Consider the following 16,248-nt stretch of genomic DNA (forward strand, 5'->3'; position numbering starts at 1 on the left):
GAATGCGGGGAAGGCAGGTGCTCTTTCTTGGGTTCTAAATATCCTTTATGAAGAGCTGGTGCCTGTGTTACTGTTATGTGAGGTTTTTTATACTTGCTGGCGTCAAATCTCTTTAGTCAGCTGTGTTGGTAATATGTATGAAGGGATCCTAAGGATGCCCTTCTGGAAGACACAATTCCCCAAAAATTGCCCCATCACAACATGGTTTTATGGCAAACAGATGAACGGTCCCTGCTCCGATTCAGATCCTGCAAAGCTGGCACGAAGCACTCAATGATAACCCCAAAATGGAAGTTCACACTGTTTTTGTTGATTTCTCCCAGGGCCGACTTTGGCTCATTGTGAGGAGCTCTCTGAGTGACAGAGCAAAGGAAGCAGCGGGGTTCCTGTGTGTCCGATCCCTGTGAAAGTCTAGCTGGTGTCACTGTTGCTTTGTCATTTGCATCGACAGCCTGGATTCATGTCTGCCTCCCTCTGCTATCCCCGTCACCAAGCTCCTGATGGAGTCTCTTCATGGCCCGCCTCAGAAGCCCTTAGACTCTGTGACTGAATGTGTGGAGGAGTTTTCACTTTCTATGACTGGAGCTAAGACCATGCATATGTAATCAGTGCCAGGAGAGAGGACAACATCCCTTCTTCTCTGACTCCAACAGGTTCTGGTCAAAACATATGTAGAGACTTCAAACAGCTTGGAGAGCAGATATCATCTGATCCGTCATGGGACCAAAGATCCATTACCTCAAAAGAGCTGCTCTCCCAAACATATAGATCTTAAACATGCCAGCCTGGCTTTATGTGGATTTCCTTTGTCCCCCAGATAAAGATTACACTTTGTTATTCCTCTAGCTCCTAAATCGTCCTAATTATTCAATAAATTGTAATATATTGTCTGAAATCCCCCAAATTTAAGGTTCATGCTCTTAACTTAAGGCTCATATGTTTGACATGTTTCAGGATTCCCTGTTTAAACGCTGTGCTGTTGTGCTGCTTCTTCTTGTCAAAGTCATAGGATTCATTGTCTACACAGAGTGGATATATGTTCCAAATTTCATGGCAATCCATCCAAAAGTTGTTGAGATATTTCACTCAGGGCCAAAGTAGCAGCCTGACCGACAGCCGTCCCTCGTGACGCTAACTTGAAGGAGGAGCAGCCGCTGCAAACTCCTATTGTGCAGACAAACTTTGTTCAAACCAACAGAACTTTACTTTACACTCTAGTGAAATCCCAAAGCTTCATAACACCAAATATGTCAGGCTGGATTTTGGTGAAATGTGTATAAAATGATGCATCGGAAAGATTTCCATTTGGGGGAAGGTGCAAATACAAATACTGAGTCTGAGGTTTGAATATGTCCCCCAGTGTAAACATATAGCTTCTGATAAAGAGCTGCAACAAGCCAGAATGTATATGAAGTAGTCAGACAGGGCAGAATAAGAGGAGTTCTCTAACTTTAAATAAACTGTATGTTAAGTGGTTCATTCATTATCTAGACCAGCGCAGCTCTCAGAAGAGTCAGGAACCATTTTAAACAATCTAAAATGATGGTGATGAGTTTTAAACAAGTGAGCACAATTGGTTATCGACTGCTTGACAGATTCCCAGAAGCATTTCCGTGTCACTGACTACTCGTTGAGACGTTCTGTGCAGCGAGTCGGTTCAGTAATCTTGATCAAATTTTATTCCATCACGGCTTAATGAAGTCATGAGGAGCGGAAGCGTTTCCCCAATAAACGGCGGGAGTTTGCTCTTTCTCCACCGGCAGACTGACACAACTCAATCCCACGTCTACGTTTGGCTCAAGCTGTTCCTCAGAGGAGCTCTCCCAGCGTTACGTAACTCTAGAGACGATCAGATAAAAGGGCATTTCATATCGGACTCAAGTGTACATCTTGAGCTGAAGCCTGCTGTGCTTGTGGGGAAAGAAAAGGGGTTAACTGCCATGAGTCCTGCAGGAGGGTTCTCAACCTTTCCAAGGACTCAGCTAATCTAGAGGCAAGCTGTCAATAACCGTCTAGACAGACAGAGAGGCAAGAAGCGTGCTGCTATGGGTTCGGGGTGTTAGTGGACGCTATTGAGAGAAAGCATCTGCCACTCAAGTGAAGAGCTCATCTTTGCGGAGGTCTTGACAGACAGCCCATAGTGTGCCGAAGGAAATATCCACCTCAACAAGTCCTTCACTCCACTGTAGCATCTTTAAATCGTGTGTATTCCAAGTCAAGCAAGAGGAGGGAGAGAAAACCCTGCAGGGTGAGATAACGTCATTAGTTTCTGATGCAAATCAGCTCCACTTTCTGAGTTTCCTTGTGTCGAGTGATGGCACCTTTAAAAACAGCGGAGGAATCAAGCCTTATGTCAAGATACTTCACTCGCTCTCAAAATGCAGATTAGCAAATGGAAATACGTGACACATCTCACCTTGTTTAAGATCGAGATCTTATTTAAACATCGAGATCTCTTATGCAAGTGTGTGGAGCTGCAGGTGGGAACAGCTGTGTGGGTGGCTGTGTGTGGGTGTTCTGATGTGGAAGGTGGAGCGCCGACAAAACCCAAAAGCCCGGTTTGGCTTCCCTCTGCTTCAAGGCAAAAGAATTTTAAAAAAGGCTCTGGTGAGCAGCAACGGCGCAAATCGTATTAAATTGTAACTAATCCAGTGTGGAGAGAGGTTTGATATTTGTCTGAGAAATGAAGCAGCACTCCAGATTGCCAGAGATAAGAGTTTGCCTGGAAACAGAGCCGCGGCGCAGCAGCAGTTCAAAGAGAGGCAGTCAGACCCAATTAGGAGAAATCAGCTGCCTTGTCCTTCAGATTGGTTCCATCCTATATGTCTCTCCCTGTTCCTCCCACCGAGGTAAATAATCTGCTTTGTTTCTCTCTCTCTCTCTCTCTCTCTCTCTCTCTCTCTCTCTCTCTCTCTCTCTCAGGGAGCAGATTCAAGAAATATTTTCAAGGAAACGGGTCACCAGAAAAACAAAAGTGAACTCACGGTTACTTCCTCTGATCTCGGGCGGTACGAGCTTCATTCTGGCAGCAGAGATGAATATGCAGCGCTTCTGACAGACAAAGCGTGGGACTGTCCACATTAGCATTAACTGAAGAGTGATCTTTCTGTTGACAGAGACGTGGGACATGAAAGGAATGTAACCCGACATAGTAGACAACAATGGGTGAGACTGACAAGAGTACCAACACAAAACAACTGCTCTACTCAAAGGAAGCTCATCGGGGGTCTCCTCACGTCTCTCTGCCTCCCACCTAAAGCCCGGCTCCTCTACAGCCACCGAGCATCAGTCACTGCCATCAGCCCGCAGCGATCAGCCAACAAGGGGGGGGCTTCCTTTAAAACCCATAAGAGCTGCACCACATGAAGGGAGTTCAATAAGATCCAATCCTCCATAACTGATGTTCATCACTGTGAGGAGTCCGTGGAATGAATCACGATGGTAGAACCGGGAAGAACACAGACATTGATGTCCACGATGTGATGCACTGAATATAAGAAGGGTACTCAATTAAGATTCAACCAGGTCCATGTGGAGAGACGGTCCTCACGCAGCAGATAACCTGCGCTGTGATTCAGTCACATATGTGTTGAAGGAGCCTAACAGCTGTATTAACGTCTGTGTGAAGTCGACAGCCGACATGTCAAATATAGAAAGTTTAATTGAATAATATCTGCCTGTTAGTGACCCCTGTTATATATCGGACATGTTGTGTACGCTCCACTCCCAGAAACAACAATTATAACGTTCTGCTCATTCATCTTTAGTTGCATTCAGAGCCAATCAGAGCGCAGGATTTACTCTAATTCCATCGTTGGATTATGAAGCCCTCGACTTCTTAAATTCTATTAATTGTTGTAATTTTCTGTTCATTATTGGTAAATGTATTTGTACACAGATGCACAATACTGACTGTCCAAGAAGGGGGAAGATTATTATGAACATAATTACACCCTTGTTGTGTCTCGTGTCTTGTTGCAGCTGTTTTGCATCAGCTAGTCGTTGTTTTGGAATCTTTGGCGACTTAAATCTTGGGTTTAGTTTCGGGTGAACGTCCTTGTTTGAAATGTCTCCCATGATCATTGTAACTCCGTTAGCAGCCTAAACCTCTCCATCTTCAATAGCTCAACATCACCATGAATAACACTCATGTTGCAGTTGCTGCAAGCGATCCCATTCACTGTGTTGTCAGTCAATGGTTTGCATACAGGTTCAGTATCAACACGTTGTGACTTTAATGATTAATAGACAGATTGACATTATAATAATAATAAGTATAATGTCTTGATTGAGACATTATACGTTGTATTGATTTATACAAATAAACTTGTCTTTCAATGCATTTGTTTTCCCAAAGCAGTGGAACAAAGATGTTGAAGAGACTATTCCAAGATGGCCAAAGACAACGCAGCATTCAGCAGAATCCCTTCAGTCAAGTCTGAAGCAGCGGCTCAAACTTTTACTTACATCTCCAAGTTTCCCGCACTGCCTGAACAGAAGATCCCGCTCATACGTAATGGATGGAGCGTGTTTGTTTGAGCTGATGCAGTGTGCATGTTGCTGTTGTTGACTATAGATCTCTCCATCAGTCCCTGTACGAGGCCAGTGGGACCGAGGGACCGTGCTTCTGTTACTGTGTACTGTAGTTCCTTATTAGCTAACTGTGCGTCCCAGAACACTTTTTAACCAAGACTCACTGTCTCTGCTGGGTTCTAATAACGTCCTCTCTCCTCCCCGGCAGTGTTGCCAAAACAAACGATAAAGCAATATTCTTCCAATAAATGCAGGTCCACGTGAACGAACAAGCAGCTTGTGTAAATCCACTCATACAGTCAGAAAGTAGTGAAAACACTTAACCATGAATTTAGTTTGCAGCGAGACTTGTTCAGAGAATAATTGGTCCTCAACATACGCTGTGATCGCCTCCTTTTGGTCTCTATCACTGATTCAGCAAAAACATGATGAAATTTGGAGAAGAACCAAGAGACAACGTGGCCGTGATGCAGAATACTAACTCACTTCAGCGACTCATCCATCCCGGAGAAAGTCAATATCGTTCCTCAGCTGTTCCAGAGTAAACACGCTTCTGTATGTTCATTGTCTTCTTGCGATGGAGAGTGTGTGTGTGTGTGTGTGTGTGTGGGGGCATGTTTATCTCCAGACCTGGAAGCTTGATGAATAAACTATTTTTACAATTTCAAAGACTTTTGAGGCAGATATCATGCTTTTTGCAGACACATTTATGTTGTGCTATATAACATGAAATAGATTTTAGAATGAGCTCCTGAGTGGAGTGAATGACATGACAGAGGATGAAAAGATGATCAGACTAAAGTTAGATCACTCGACCGGTATCTGAAAAGAAATAAAAGACAAAGGTTCAAGACTTCAATCAGAAGCCCGAAAGAATTCTAAATTGGATATTATGACAATGAAGACGCTTTTAATGGGAACATAAATTAGAGGAACTGCATGAGATTGTAATAATAATCAACAGAAGCAGAAGAGCAATTGCCTTTTGATGGAAATTGCTCATACTCATAAGTATTTTAGAAAGGAATCAAATACATCAGTGCTGTACTTCAGTGCACATGTGAGATGTTCATACTTCCTGTTGATGAGGAGGAAGCGAGTAAGTGGAGGGTACGACCGTGGCTCACTGGGTTAAGAGGGTTGTCTGGTAACCGCAGGGTCAACGGTTCGATCCTCGACTGGACGTGTCGTAGTGTCCCTGAGCAAGACACTGAACCCCCGGCTCCCCGGGCGCCTGTCATTGGCAGCCCACTGCTCCCTATGTACAGGGATGGGCCTATGTTGTCCAGTAAAAATGTCCAACATTTTTAATTTATAAAACAGAAAATATGAACATATTATAAACATGTATTAGTATATGATACAGACTAATCTTCCACACAGTAGAGATCTGAATGCAGGACGTACTTGTAGTAGAATATACGATGCACGCGTTGGTTAAGGAGTTCGGTGCAGCGGGGCAATAAACCCAAAACAGAGCTATCGGTTCTTAACATTTATGTCGAACAGACTGCAGTGCAAATGTCAAAGACAGACACAATCCTCTCGCTGGGGACCGAGGTAACATTTCACCCACTGAAAACTTTGCCAAACCATTCTCATTGGAAGAATAATAACATTGAACACAAGGGAACAGGTCACAATAGGCTATACAAGTGAAAAGAGCAATACAACGGTAGAGAAGGCTGACACACCGGCCCCATCTTATACACAACTCTCTCTCTCTTACTGCTGCAGCTTCTGGGTGGAACCCACGGTGGTGAACTTCTGCATTACATGCATCTATCTACGCTTTATAATTAATACCACTGCTTTTCTTGTCAAGATCCACCCTGCGTAGCATTCAAGCTCTAGGCGTCAGGGCGTCCGTGCTCACGCAAGTTACTGGAATCCCGATGTGTTCGTGGTCCTATGTCCTAACCACTGGAGGTCAATGCCAGCTACGCAGGGCGGGAGCAGTGGGATTCATAATCAACCTACAGTCAATATATATACACTGTGTATTCTGCATGCACCACACGTGACAGTTTGGCACAAATGCACAAACCGTTGCAACCTAAAATATTGCTACTTTTATGCTAATGTTACTTATGCTTAAATAAAGCTGTTCATATAAGTGAATTCATGTCAAATGTAATGCCTGAAAACACACAAAGCTTGAGCTTGATGAATAGCAGCACAATGAGGAAGAGAGAGAAGAAGATGGTCAATGATCGACACTGAGATTGACTCTAAGAAGAGGTGAAAGGTTTCAGTGGGGGGGCAGAACTGAGTCTGTGGAAAGGTCCAACACGGAACCCACCTTCAAGCGGACTACGGTCCTTGGGGGGGAGGAGTCAAAGTGGTAGCATGCATTGCTGCCCAGTGTGGGTCAGTTTCTGCTGAGCTGAAGAAGAAAGTCCTCCGGCTATGGAAGGTTTGGAGAGGCGGAGTCTCTTAGTCTCTGAAACTGTAAAAAGAGACATTTTGACCCTTTTCTTACAAGTTCCGTAGGGAATTTTAAGTAGCATTTTAAATAGGCCTCTTGTCTCGGGAGGTCCAAACACAAAGCGCGCGCGCACACACACACACACACACACACACACACACACACACACACACACACACACACACGGTGGCAGAAGCCGTTCTTTGAGTCCCAGTCTGATACGATGAGGACGGAGGCTAGTGTGACACATGTTGTCCTGTCACTGGTCACAAAATGAATTTCCATAAAAATGGACTAATTAGACTCAAACTAATTTGACTAAAGAGTATCTTTGAGGCACAGCAGTGCTTCCAGTTAAACGTCAGCATGCTCACATTGACTGCTTAACATGCAGACGTTACGCAGGAATAGCGATTACAATGCTCAGTTTAGCACATTTGTTTATCAGCACTAAATACGGAGCACAGAGGCTTACAGGAATGAACCAGTTTTGCGACATATTCTCACTCCATCGGTAAGTGGCCTCACGCTTCAAACTATGAACGCTTTGTACCCCTAAAGCGTCCGTTCAGGATGCGTAAGGGACAACGTGTCGATTTCCGTTTGCTAAATGCATCGTGTCTTTTCAAAATGAACTTCTGTGTTCTCAGGAAACATACAGTTGCTGCCTGTTACATGCATACAGTACTAACGCAGGTTTAGGCAACAAAAGTACATGCTTCAGGAAAAGGTCATGGTTTGGGTTAAAGTATTTTGTGACGTGACTAGCATTAGTTAAGAATGCAAGTTAAGTAATAAAACTAAGTTAAAGAAGTTAATTTGGTTTCACAAGGGACAGCTGTCTCCTAGTCCTGTCCTGTCCGTTGACCCGTCTAACCTCCCCTCCACCTGTCCTACTGAGTCAGCTGCTCTGACCGTTTAGTAATGACACAGATGGGTTTACATCAGAGTTAGTTGAAAGAACGGTGTGTCTAAAACAGACGCTACGAGGTCGCCACGAGGCCCTGATCCGAGTGTTGATACTTGACGTGAAGGGAATGAGTTTTGGGGTAAGTTTTGCAGGTATTTGGTCATAATTCAAGAGTTTAAATTCAGAGGCTCAAAGTCAGGAGATCACTAAAATCATTAGGATTCATCCTGCACCGTGGATACCAGTAACAAGAAAATGTCAATCCATCAACTGTCAACATATGTTGGTGGTGGAAAGACCTTCGGACGGACCAAAGGACGACGTTGCCGTCCGTAAAGCCACAAAGGTAGAGAACCTGTACAGCATCATAGGACTGTGTACTGAGGAACTAATTGATGCTCACTCACATAGTGGGATCCACCTGGCCCCCGAACAAGTCGGCTGTCCTGAAGCATGAGCCCATTAGAGGGCATAGCTGACAGCATGCTGAGCCCCGTCCACCCTGCCAGCTGCACCATGCTGCACCATGCCAGGAAGCAGGAGGAGGGTGTCGTACAAGATGACAACCATCCTGACCACAGAACAACTGGTTGTCAACAAGACGTCCTATTATCCCCTGCTCTCATTATGCTACTCCCGTCTTTAGCTGTTTTAATGCGCTGCTCAGGCGCACACAGCAGAACAGATGTATTACATCCTGTATTTGTGAATGTTGAGATGGACTGGGACGAAGAGGGGGCTTCATGATAGCTCCACACCACAATGTTGGTAGAAAAATAAACTGGAAATGTTGTCGGCTTGTGAGTAGAACCCGATGTTGGGAGGAAGGACACCGGGGAGAGGATGTTTTCTCCAACTTGATTTCATCTTGTTGTGCCTGTAAATCCAGCGACTTGATAAAAGAGCCCGATGTCAGGCCAGATGTAATTGCTGCCAATTTTCTCCGTTAGAGAAACACGGCTATTTGTGTGAGATGTTATCTGCTGTCAGTCTGACCTATTAAATCCTCACTCTTGTTAGAGCACAGTGGATTTGACACTTGATATGTTTACTGCTGATTGCTTATAATGTCTGGGGTGTTGAAACTTAACCTTATTCCCACTGCCAGTGAGTGCACTTTAAAATAAAGAATGCAGAAAATCACTGCTGGGAATAAAGTGAGCAGTGAGCTGACGTTTGCTGTCTCTTGTCTGAGTGAATACTGTTCAGGAACAATTCTTATTGTCTGTCTCTTATTAACTATTCTAGTTTAAAATGCTACGAAACAGTCAGCGAATAAGTCAACCTCTGCAAACATCCATCTGTCCAGTCCTGATATCTTTTGCTACAGCTTTCCTTGTGGGATCCCAAAGTGCCGTTGGGCCTGATGGGAGATGTAGGTCATGCCTGGAACACTGTTAAAGACCATCTCTCAGTGCCCCACTTAGCAGCAAACCACACCGGTACACATTGAAGACCGTCCTTCAATTAAACCACATAAAACCAACATCATCTGCAAATAAACCCTCAAACTGGGCCTTACTTGTGCCTTCACGCCTTGCTTATGAATATCTTCACCTTTTAGGATATTTGGGGTTAGCAAGAGGCAGCAAGGCATCCTTGTTGTGTCATGTCATCACTACATGTAAATACAGCTGTTGGAACAAATGGACTAGCAGAAAACGATCCTCCGACACCCGTTACTCGTACAGCGTCTTCCAGAGGATACTTTAAAGAACATGTTGATGGAAAACAGCTTTTCCACAAAACACTAAATACTTGAGTAGCAATTCCAAAAACATCAGAACACTTTAAAATGTAGTCTAGTCTTCCAAACCAAGCAGAACATCTGCAATCGTTTTCCAGGACCGTGGCACAGATGTCCGTATGATCCGGTGCAAAAGCTCAGCCACGGGTGGATGAACGGGTGTGAGTCAGTTTATTTCTGACGGGCAGGTGGCACCTTGCATGGTAGCCTCTGCCATCAGCGTATGAATGTGTGTGAATGGGTGACTGATGACATGTAGTGTAAAGTGCTTTGAATGGTCGCTATCCAAATGCGAGTCCGTTCACCAACCCCATCTGGGAAATAAGCTGCTTGCACACCTTTGTGCCAATCTGTACGTAGAGTTCCCAACATCCGTGTGACAGTCAGGAGACCTGGCCACTACTTCTGGGAGGAGCTTTGTGACTATCAGGAGATGATAAAGAGATGCTCGATATCCATCACGTTTTCGACACAGAGTTGCTTGTTCAAACCAGGACTAGAAAACATCCATCTGCAGCTCGACAGCCTCCATCACTGCTGCTGTTAACTCATAAGTTCTTGGCTTTCCACCATAATAAGCTCCAGACACATTCTGGCCTCAGCAAAACAAACCCCCAAACAAACAGAACCTTTGCACACAGCGAGCCTGCATTGGAGTCCATAGTCTGAGGTGCTGCATGTATCCTGCTGCTGTTGTTCTCTTCCTAGCTTCCCTCTCTGCTTGTTTCCCTTTTGTAACAACTGTTTCTATTGACGTTGGGCACATTTCTCTGGCGGGTGTTGTTTCTTTTTTTGGCATACAGTATTGCCATAATGATATTTTTATTTTGTTGCATCGCTCCGTCCTCTGAAGACAGAAAGCTGTTGGGCTCATTGCTGAACAGTTGGAGGCTCTTTAAATATATATAAGCTCCTTATTTCTCTGTCTTTGTAAATACAAATAGCTACACATTGAGGTATGATGCACAAAGACAACACTCTCCTCAACTTGCAATTAGAGCTCAACAATATGGTGGAAATCAAATATTACAATATTTTTGACCAAATACCTTGATATCGATATTGTAAAATATTGTAGGTTTGACTACTTTAACAAAATATTTACATAATGAGATTTTTGATTAATAATCATCAGTAATGCTGATATAATGACTAAGTGGGTAAACAGTCAGGTCACCTGTAATGCAGCCTTTAAACCAGGACAGACAACACTTCAGATGCCATTTTACAATATCAAAACCTAGGACAATAGAAGACATACACTGGCTATTCTCACTTTACTTTTCATCTTTGCTCTTCACTTCGTCTCCCCGGGGTCTTTCATTCTGAGTGTTTGCGTGGCTGAGAGAGACAGAGCGGTGTACACTGTGAGCTTTTACCCGTCTGTGTTCACTAGTGTTGGCTGGAAATTACATTCTCTAACTGTAAATGTCTTCCCGTTACCAGCATCCTCCTGTTTGTCTATCTACAGCACGAACATTTGTGTGCACACATATTGTTCCTCAGGCGGAAATAATCTCATTGTTTGAAATAATCCCAAGTGGGCAAAGCTAAAGGAAACAAAGCCTCTCTGAGCACTTGCAGCTGGAAAACTTGAGCGACAAAGAGCGAACTTCTTCAGAATGATTTGTATTGATTGATTATAGCCTTAATATGTATTATCTTGTAAGGTCACCAGGTTAGCTGACAAAGATTAGCAAGACAGCTGCAGCCTCATATGATTTTCTCAACATGTAAGTAGCTGCCCTAAATCATTTCATAATGCTAGTGTTCCTCTTTGTCAGTATCAGGAGCTTATTCCTCCAGAAGCTTTTGCTGAGTTTAGCTAGTTTAACATGAGAGAAGATGCACTTTACTGTCAGTGAGGGGATTCCTTCCAAACAATACAAAGGAGAAAGATATCTACAATAGTGCACATGCCTTGCCAGATAAAAATTGTAAATACATATGCAATATAAAAATGAGAAGAATCATGAAACCATAACAAACATAATACATAATGCAGTTTAATGATGCTCCACCCCTGTTGCATCAGCACCCCTCTGCTATAAAGGACAGTGTGTAGGGTCTGGTGGGCTCTAGCGGTGATCCACTTTCCTTTTCCACGATTGAGGTAATGTGACTGAGTGGCCGAGTGTAGAACCGTGGTAACCGTGATTCACCTCGCTCAGAGGCCATCGTTAGCATATTAATGCTGCTTCAGGTGCAACAGATGTCAGACGGTCCCACAGTTTTATACTCGCACAGCGTGTACAAAGAACTGCAAGAAAAAGAACGTAAACATGTGACAGAAACTACTGTAGAAACATGGCGGTGCAATGTGGAGGACTGAGTTAGTTTTAGGTGATAATGAACTAATGAAAACATAGTTATGAATATCATATTATTTTTCTGCTGATAGATAGATAAGCCTACACACTGTTCCTTTAAGACGCTGGAGGCACCTTACAAAGACACTGTATGTGGTCGTCTGTGTCACCTGTACAGTATGTATATATATATATATATATGAATATACAGTATATTATAAAAGTGTGAATTGTGGTGCAAACATTTGAGAAGTTTAAAAGTTGATCAGAATGTTTCTAATTCTCGCTTGTCTGTAATATCTGTCTAAAGGTGTAAACAGATATCTCGCTGTATTCCCACAAAACAAACCCCACAGGAAAATGGCGGCAAGTGTGAATAAAATAATCTTAGTTGTTTTAAGTCAACAAGAAAAGACAGATGATCAGCATGAAAAACATTAAGTTACAACAGACATCTTAGTTTCATAGTCGACTACAAATCCTAGAACAAAAGGTTTTCCTGTTTGGTTAACATGGAGACAATGTCTGAATTAATAAGTCTGATTATCAGGCTTCAGTCTTGCGTTCTACTGCACAATGTCAAAACACTGTATGAGGAATAACAAGAATGTCCTTTAAGTGTGAGGTGGAATTATATCATGGCACCATTTCAAGCACTATTTTCAAATGTCAGAGGCATTTGAGTCTGAGGCTCCTCCCACACCCCATGAGGCAGCGTAGTAAATACCATGACCCAATAAACCCTGAGCGACATTAGGCAGTGCGCTTAACGTGGGTATTTTCACCTCATGCGTTACTTATCACCACACTGTGACGCTGAAGGCCTTCTCTGAACCGTTTAAGTGCTTTGCAGTGAAATCAATGTGATACACGCTCAATCACAGACAAATGACAGTACATATCAGTAATCAATAATCAATACCCAGAGTTTAGTAACAATGAACCCCCCTCTGTGCTCTCACTCCCCTCTGTGCTCTCACTCCCCTCTGTGCTCTCACTCCCATCTGTGCTCTCACTCCCCTCTGTGCTCTCACTCCCATCTGTGCGCTCACTCCCATCTGTGCTCTCACTCCCATCTGTGCGCTCACTCCCCTCTGTGCTCTCACTCCCATCTGTGCTCTCACTCCCATCTGTGCTCTCACTCCCCTCTGTGCTCTCACTCCCATCTGTGCGCTCACTCCCATCTGTGCGCTCACTCCCATCTGTGCGCTCACTCCCCTCTGTGCGCTCACTCCCCTCGTGCTCTCACTCCCCTCTGTGCTCTCACTCCCATCTGTGCTCTCACTCCCCTCTGTGCGCTCACTCCCCTCGTGCTCTCACTCTCCTCTGTGCTCCCCTCGTGCTCTGTCCATGGTGCTGAATCTGGAGCAGAAACTCTCCTTACAAATGATTTGAACAATTTAGCCATGAAAGCAGCTGTTTGCTAAGATCATGGAAACATTTGATAAATGACTTTAGACCCAAATCACTATCTAGCTTTTGTATGCCTCTGCCAACCGCTCAAGTTGCAGTTTACATCCATTTCCTTGCAAAATGTCATCACTTCATTATGTTTTCTTATTAGACATTTGTGTAAAATTGTTATAACTAAAATATAAATTCTTGAGTTAAGGCCAATGTGCCAAATTTGAAGAAATTCCCGAAAGGCGTCACTGAGATATTGTATCTAAGAGAATGGACCAGATGGACGGACGGACATCTTGAAAACATGATGCCTCTGGCCAAGGCCATCTCACAGGTATAATAAGTAATTACATTACTTTATTGGTTACTCATCACCAATAAATTAAATACATAACATAACTAATGAAATGACTTCCTTTAGGAAGTCCAGCTCCATCAACGTTACCTCCTCGTCTTATCTTTTGTATTTTACTCCTTTACAAATTGAATTGTAAGTGGACCGTACTTACGCAACTGTTTTCAACCTTGGTCAGACAAAGTGCTTTATATATTCGCCACTCATTCTCCATCCTCACACCTACACAGGCATGCCGGCCCGCCGGAGAGTTTAACAACCAGCCAGCTTATAGTATGAAGGTTATAAACCACCATCAACAGCTAGCTTAGACCCTTGACTACACACAGCACACCAAAAGTACCATCCTCATAGTAAAGGTTCACACAAAGCTGACTGCCTCCCCCCACCTGCAGCTCCTGAGCTACCATGCACCTGACCACACAAAGACAAAGACAATACGCCTCCCATCACATGTCAGACTAATGCAGCGCTGTTAGAGTTAGCAGCTATGAGATAATGAAATAAATGATATGAATCCAAAGGCTTGGGAGAGAAGCATTCCCATACAGGCGCTGTTTAAATAATGTGCTTAAAGTAATCAAGTTGTTCTTCTGGGACAACGGTAATTCAATTCTCCTACTTTACCCCCATGATGCTTTGCTTCGCGGTGCTGCGCGCACATTGAAATCACGAAGGGACAAAGAAAATAATTTTCTCTAAATGAGAGACGTCGTCTCCTCGAGGATTAGGACAAACTGCCAAGAAGGAGCCGGCGAGATGAAGCAGATAAACGTGGTGTTCTTCAGCTCAGGCGACCTTGTGTTGAGAAACAGTGATGGCTGCTCGTGATGGAGACAGGATGTGGAAGCCACGGGAGAGCATCGGTAGTGGAACGTTAGAAACAGCTGTACTGTATCAAAACAGTCAATCACAAAATCAGTGAATAGGGAAGCAATCTGTTTCATTGCTTTATGTAATAAATATAAAAATGACAATTAGATAATCTGCATGAGAAATACAGAAATAGATTATACATTTGGTTATAATAATAATCATCCACTTACAGTGATCAGTCTGACCCGGACAGACATGATCAGTACGAGAGGTTTCCACTCTAATTAGTTTACATTGTAAACACGTATTTAAATGCACTACGAACAAATAAGTCACCGACTAACTGCATTTAAACAGTGATGCTTGACTCCTCGTTGCTGATCTAATGAGATCCAACAACTGAACTCGTGTTTTCAGTCTGATATTCTTTGCATCACTGTGTTCATTAAACACCAGCAAATAAACTTCTTTAACGTTACGGGTATCCGTGCCTGGCGTGAAATGGCTTTCCTGCACCAATCTGCCATGTGCATTAAAAGGAGCGGGTGGATGTGTGTGTGACTTTATATCGAGCGGGACTGCTGGGGAGTGTGTCCATGTTTAAAATCACTGTTTTGAAAAGCGTGCCTCTGCTCGTACGAGTCGGATAAGGTGACGGGACGAGGACACGCTGATTGCGAGCCTGGGCTGTGAATGCATCACTGACCCCCAATTATAACTTTTACAAAGAGCTCTCCAAATGTATGTTTGAACCTGGAGGGCACAGGTCAGCACGCAATTAGATCTGGGAACAAAAAAAAAGAAAAACTTTTTGAATGCGAGTGAAAAACTAACCTTGAAACTGGCAAATGGAACTCTTTGTTCAGCGAGATGGTTTCAAGCCTTCGTGAACGGCGGCGTCATTACCGAGTTATGTTATCGTTTGTCTCCGCTGTGGATGCCCTCTCTGTCCAAGACTCTACCCCGCATTAATTACTGATTGTGGATGCACGATAATTAACAGCGTCGCTCCGACAGATAAAGATAGACGGGGCTTTGATGTTAGCGTTTGGCAAAGCTCTGCGGTCACACACTGGTTGGGAGATGACCCACGATGAGCAAGGAGGTGAGTTGATGTTTCATTATGTAAGGCAGCAGATCAGGAGACACACCACTGGGTTCTGCCGTCCCCTTATCTCAGTGAGGAGCGCTTTATGCTCCATATGAGATCAGGATGAAATGATAATGTGTATTGATGGATCCGCTCCCGTCTCTTTCTATCTAGCTCTCCTGCTACCTTATGCTTCATCACACTTTCACAGCAATGTCATTCTGCATGAGCAAATTATCATTTTGAATCTCCTGGCGACGTCCAATGGGATAAGTTTGTGCTTTGGCTGGGTTTGATGTTGCTGTGCGAGAGTGACTTTGATATTGAATTTTCTATTCCTGCTTGTGGTGCTGTTTGTGTCAGTATCCTCCTGCTAATATAGCCCAGTGAGCGGAGGGCATCACGCCATTAATATGCTCCATGTCACTCCGAGGAGAGTTTCCTCAGTTTAGCTCCGCGGTCATGGGTTTGGAGCCAGAGGCATCTTTTTAATGAGGAAGAGGGACACTGTGACAGGGGCGAGCTGACCCGATACAAGCAGGACCGAGCCAGTACTCTGTCCTACTGTTCTACGATGTATACGCTAAGGCAAACATGGACCCTGAAACACACGCACGCACGCACGCACGCACGCACGCACGCACGCACGCACGCAC

General features: G+C 43.9%; 1 protein-coding gene across 3 annotated transcripts in view; it reads right to left on the reverse strand.

Moving 5' to 3' along the window:
- gfra4a (GDNF family receptor alpha 4a) overlaps positions 1-16,248 on the reverse strand; it is a 115,932-nt gene that overhangs the window by 26,506 nt on the left and 73,178 nt on the right. The window contains exon 1 of one of the 3 annotated variants that reach the window (XM_031873194.1): positions 5,609-5,661. The exons of the other annotated variants lie outside the window; for them this stretch is intronic. The gene's annotated coding sequence lies outside the window, so the exon portion shown is untranslated. Of the gene's footprint in view, positions 1-5,608; positions 5,662-16,248 lie in introns of those variants that run through there. 3 annotated transcript variants of the gene reach the window in all.

This window comes from Anarrhichthys ocellatus, unplaced genomic scaffold, assembly GCF_004355925.1.
Source record: "Anarrhichthys ocellatus isolate YVR2014 unplaced genomic scaffold, GSC_Weel_1.0 scaffold69, whole genome shotgun sequence".
Taxonomy (NCBI): Eukaryota; Metazoa; Chordata; class Actinopteri; order Perciformes; family Anarhichadidae; genus Anarrhichthys; species Anarrhichthys ocellatus.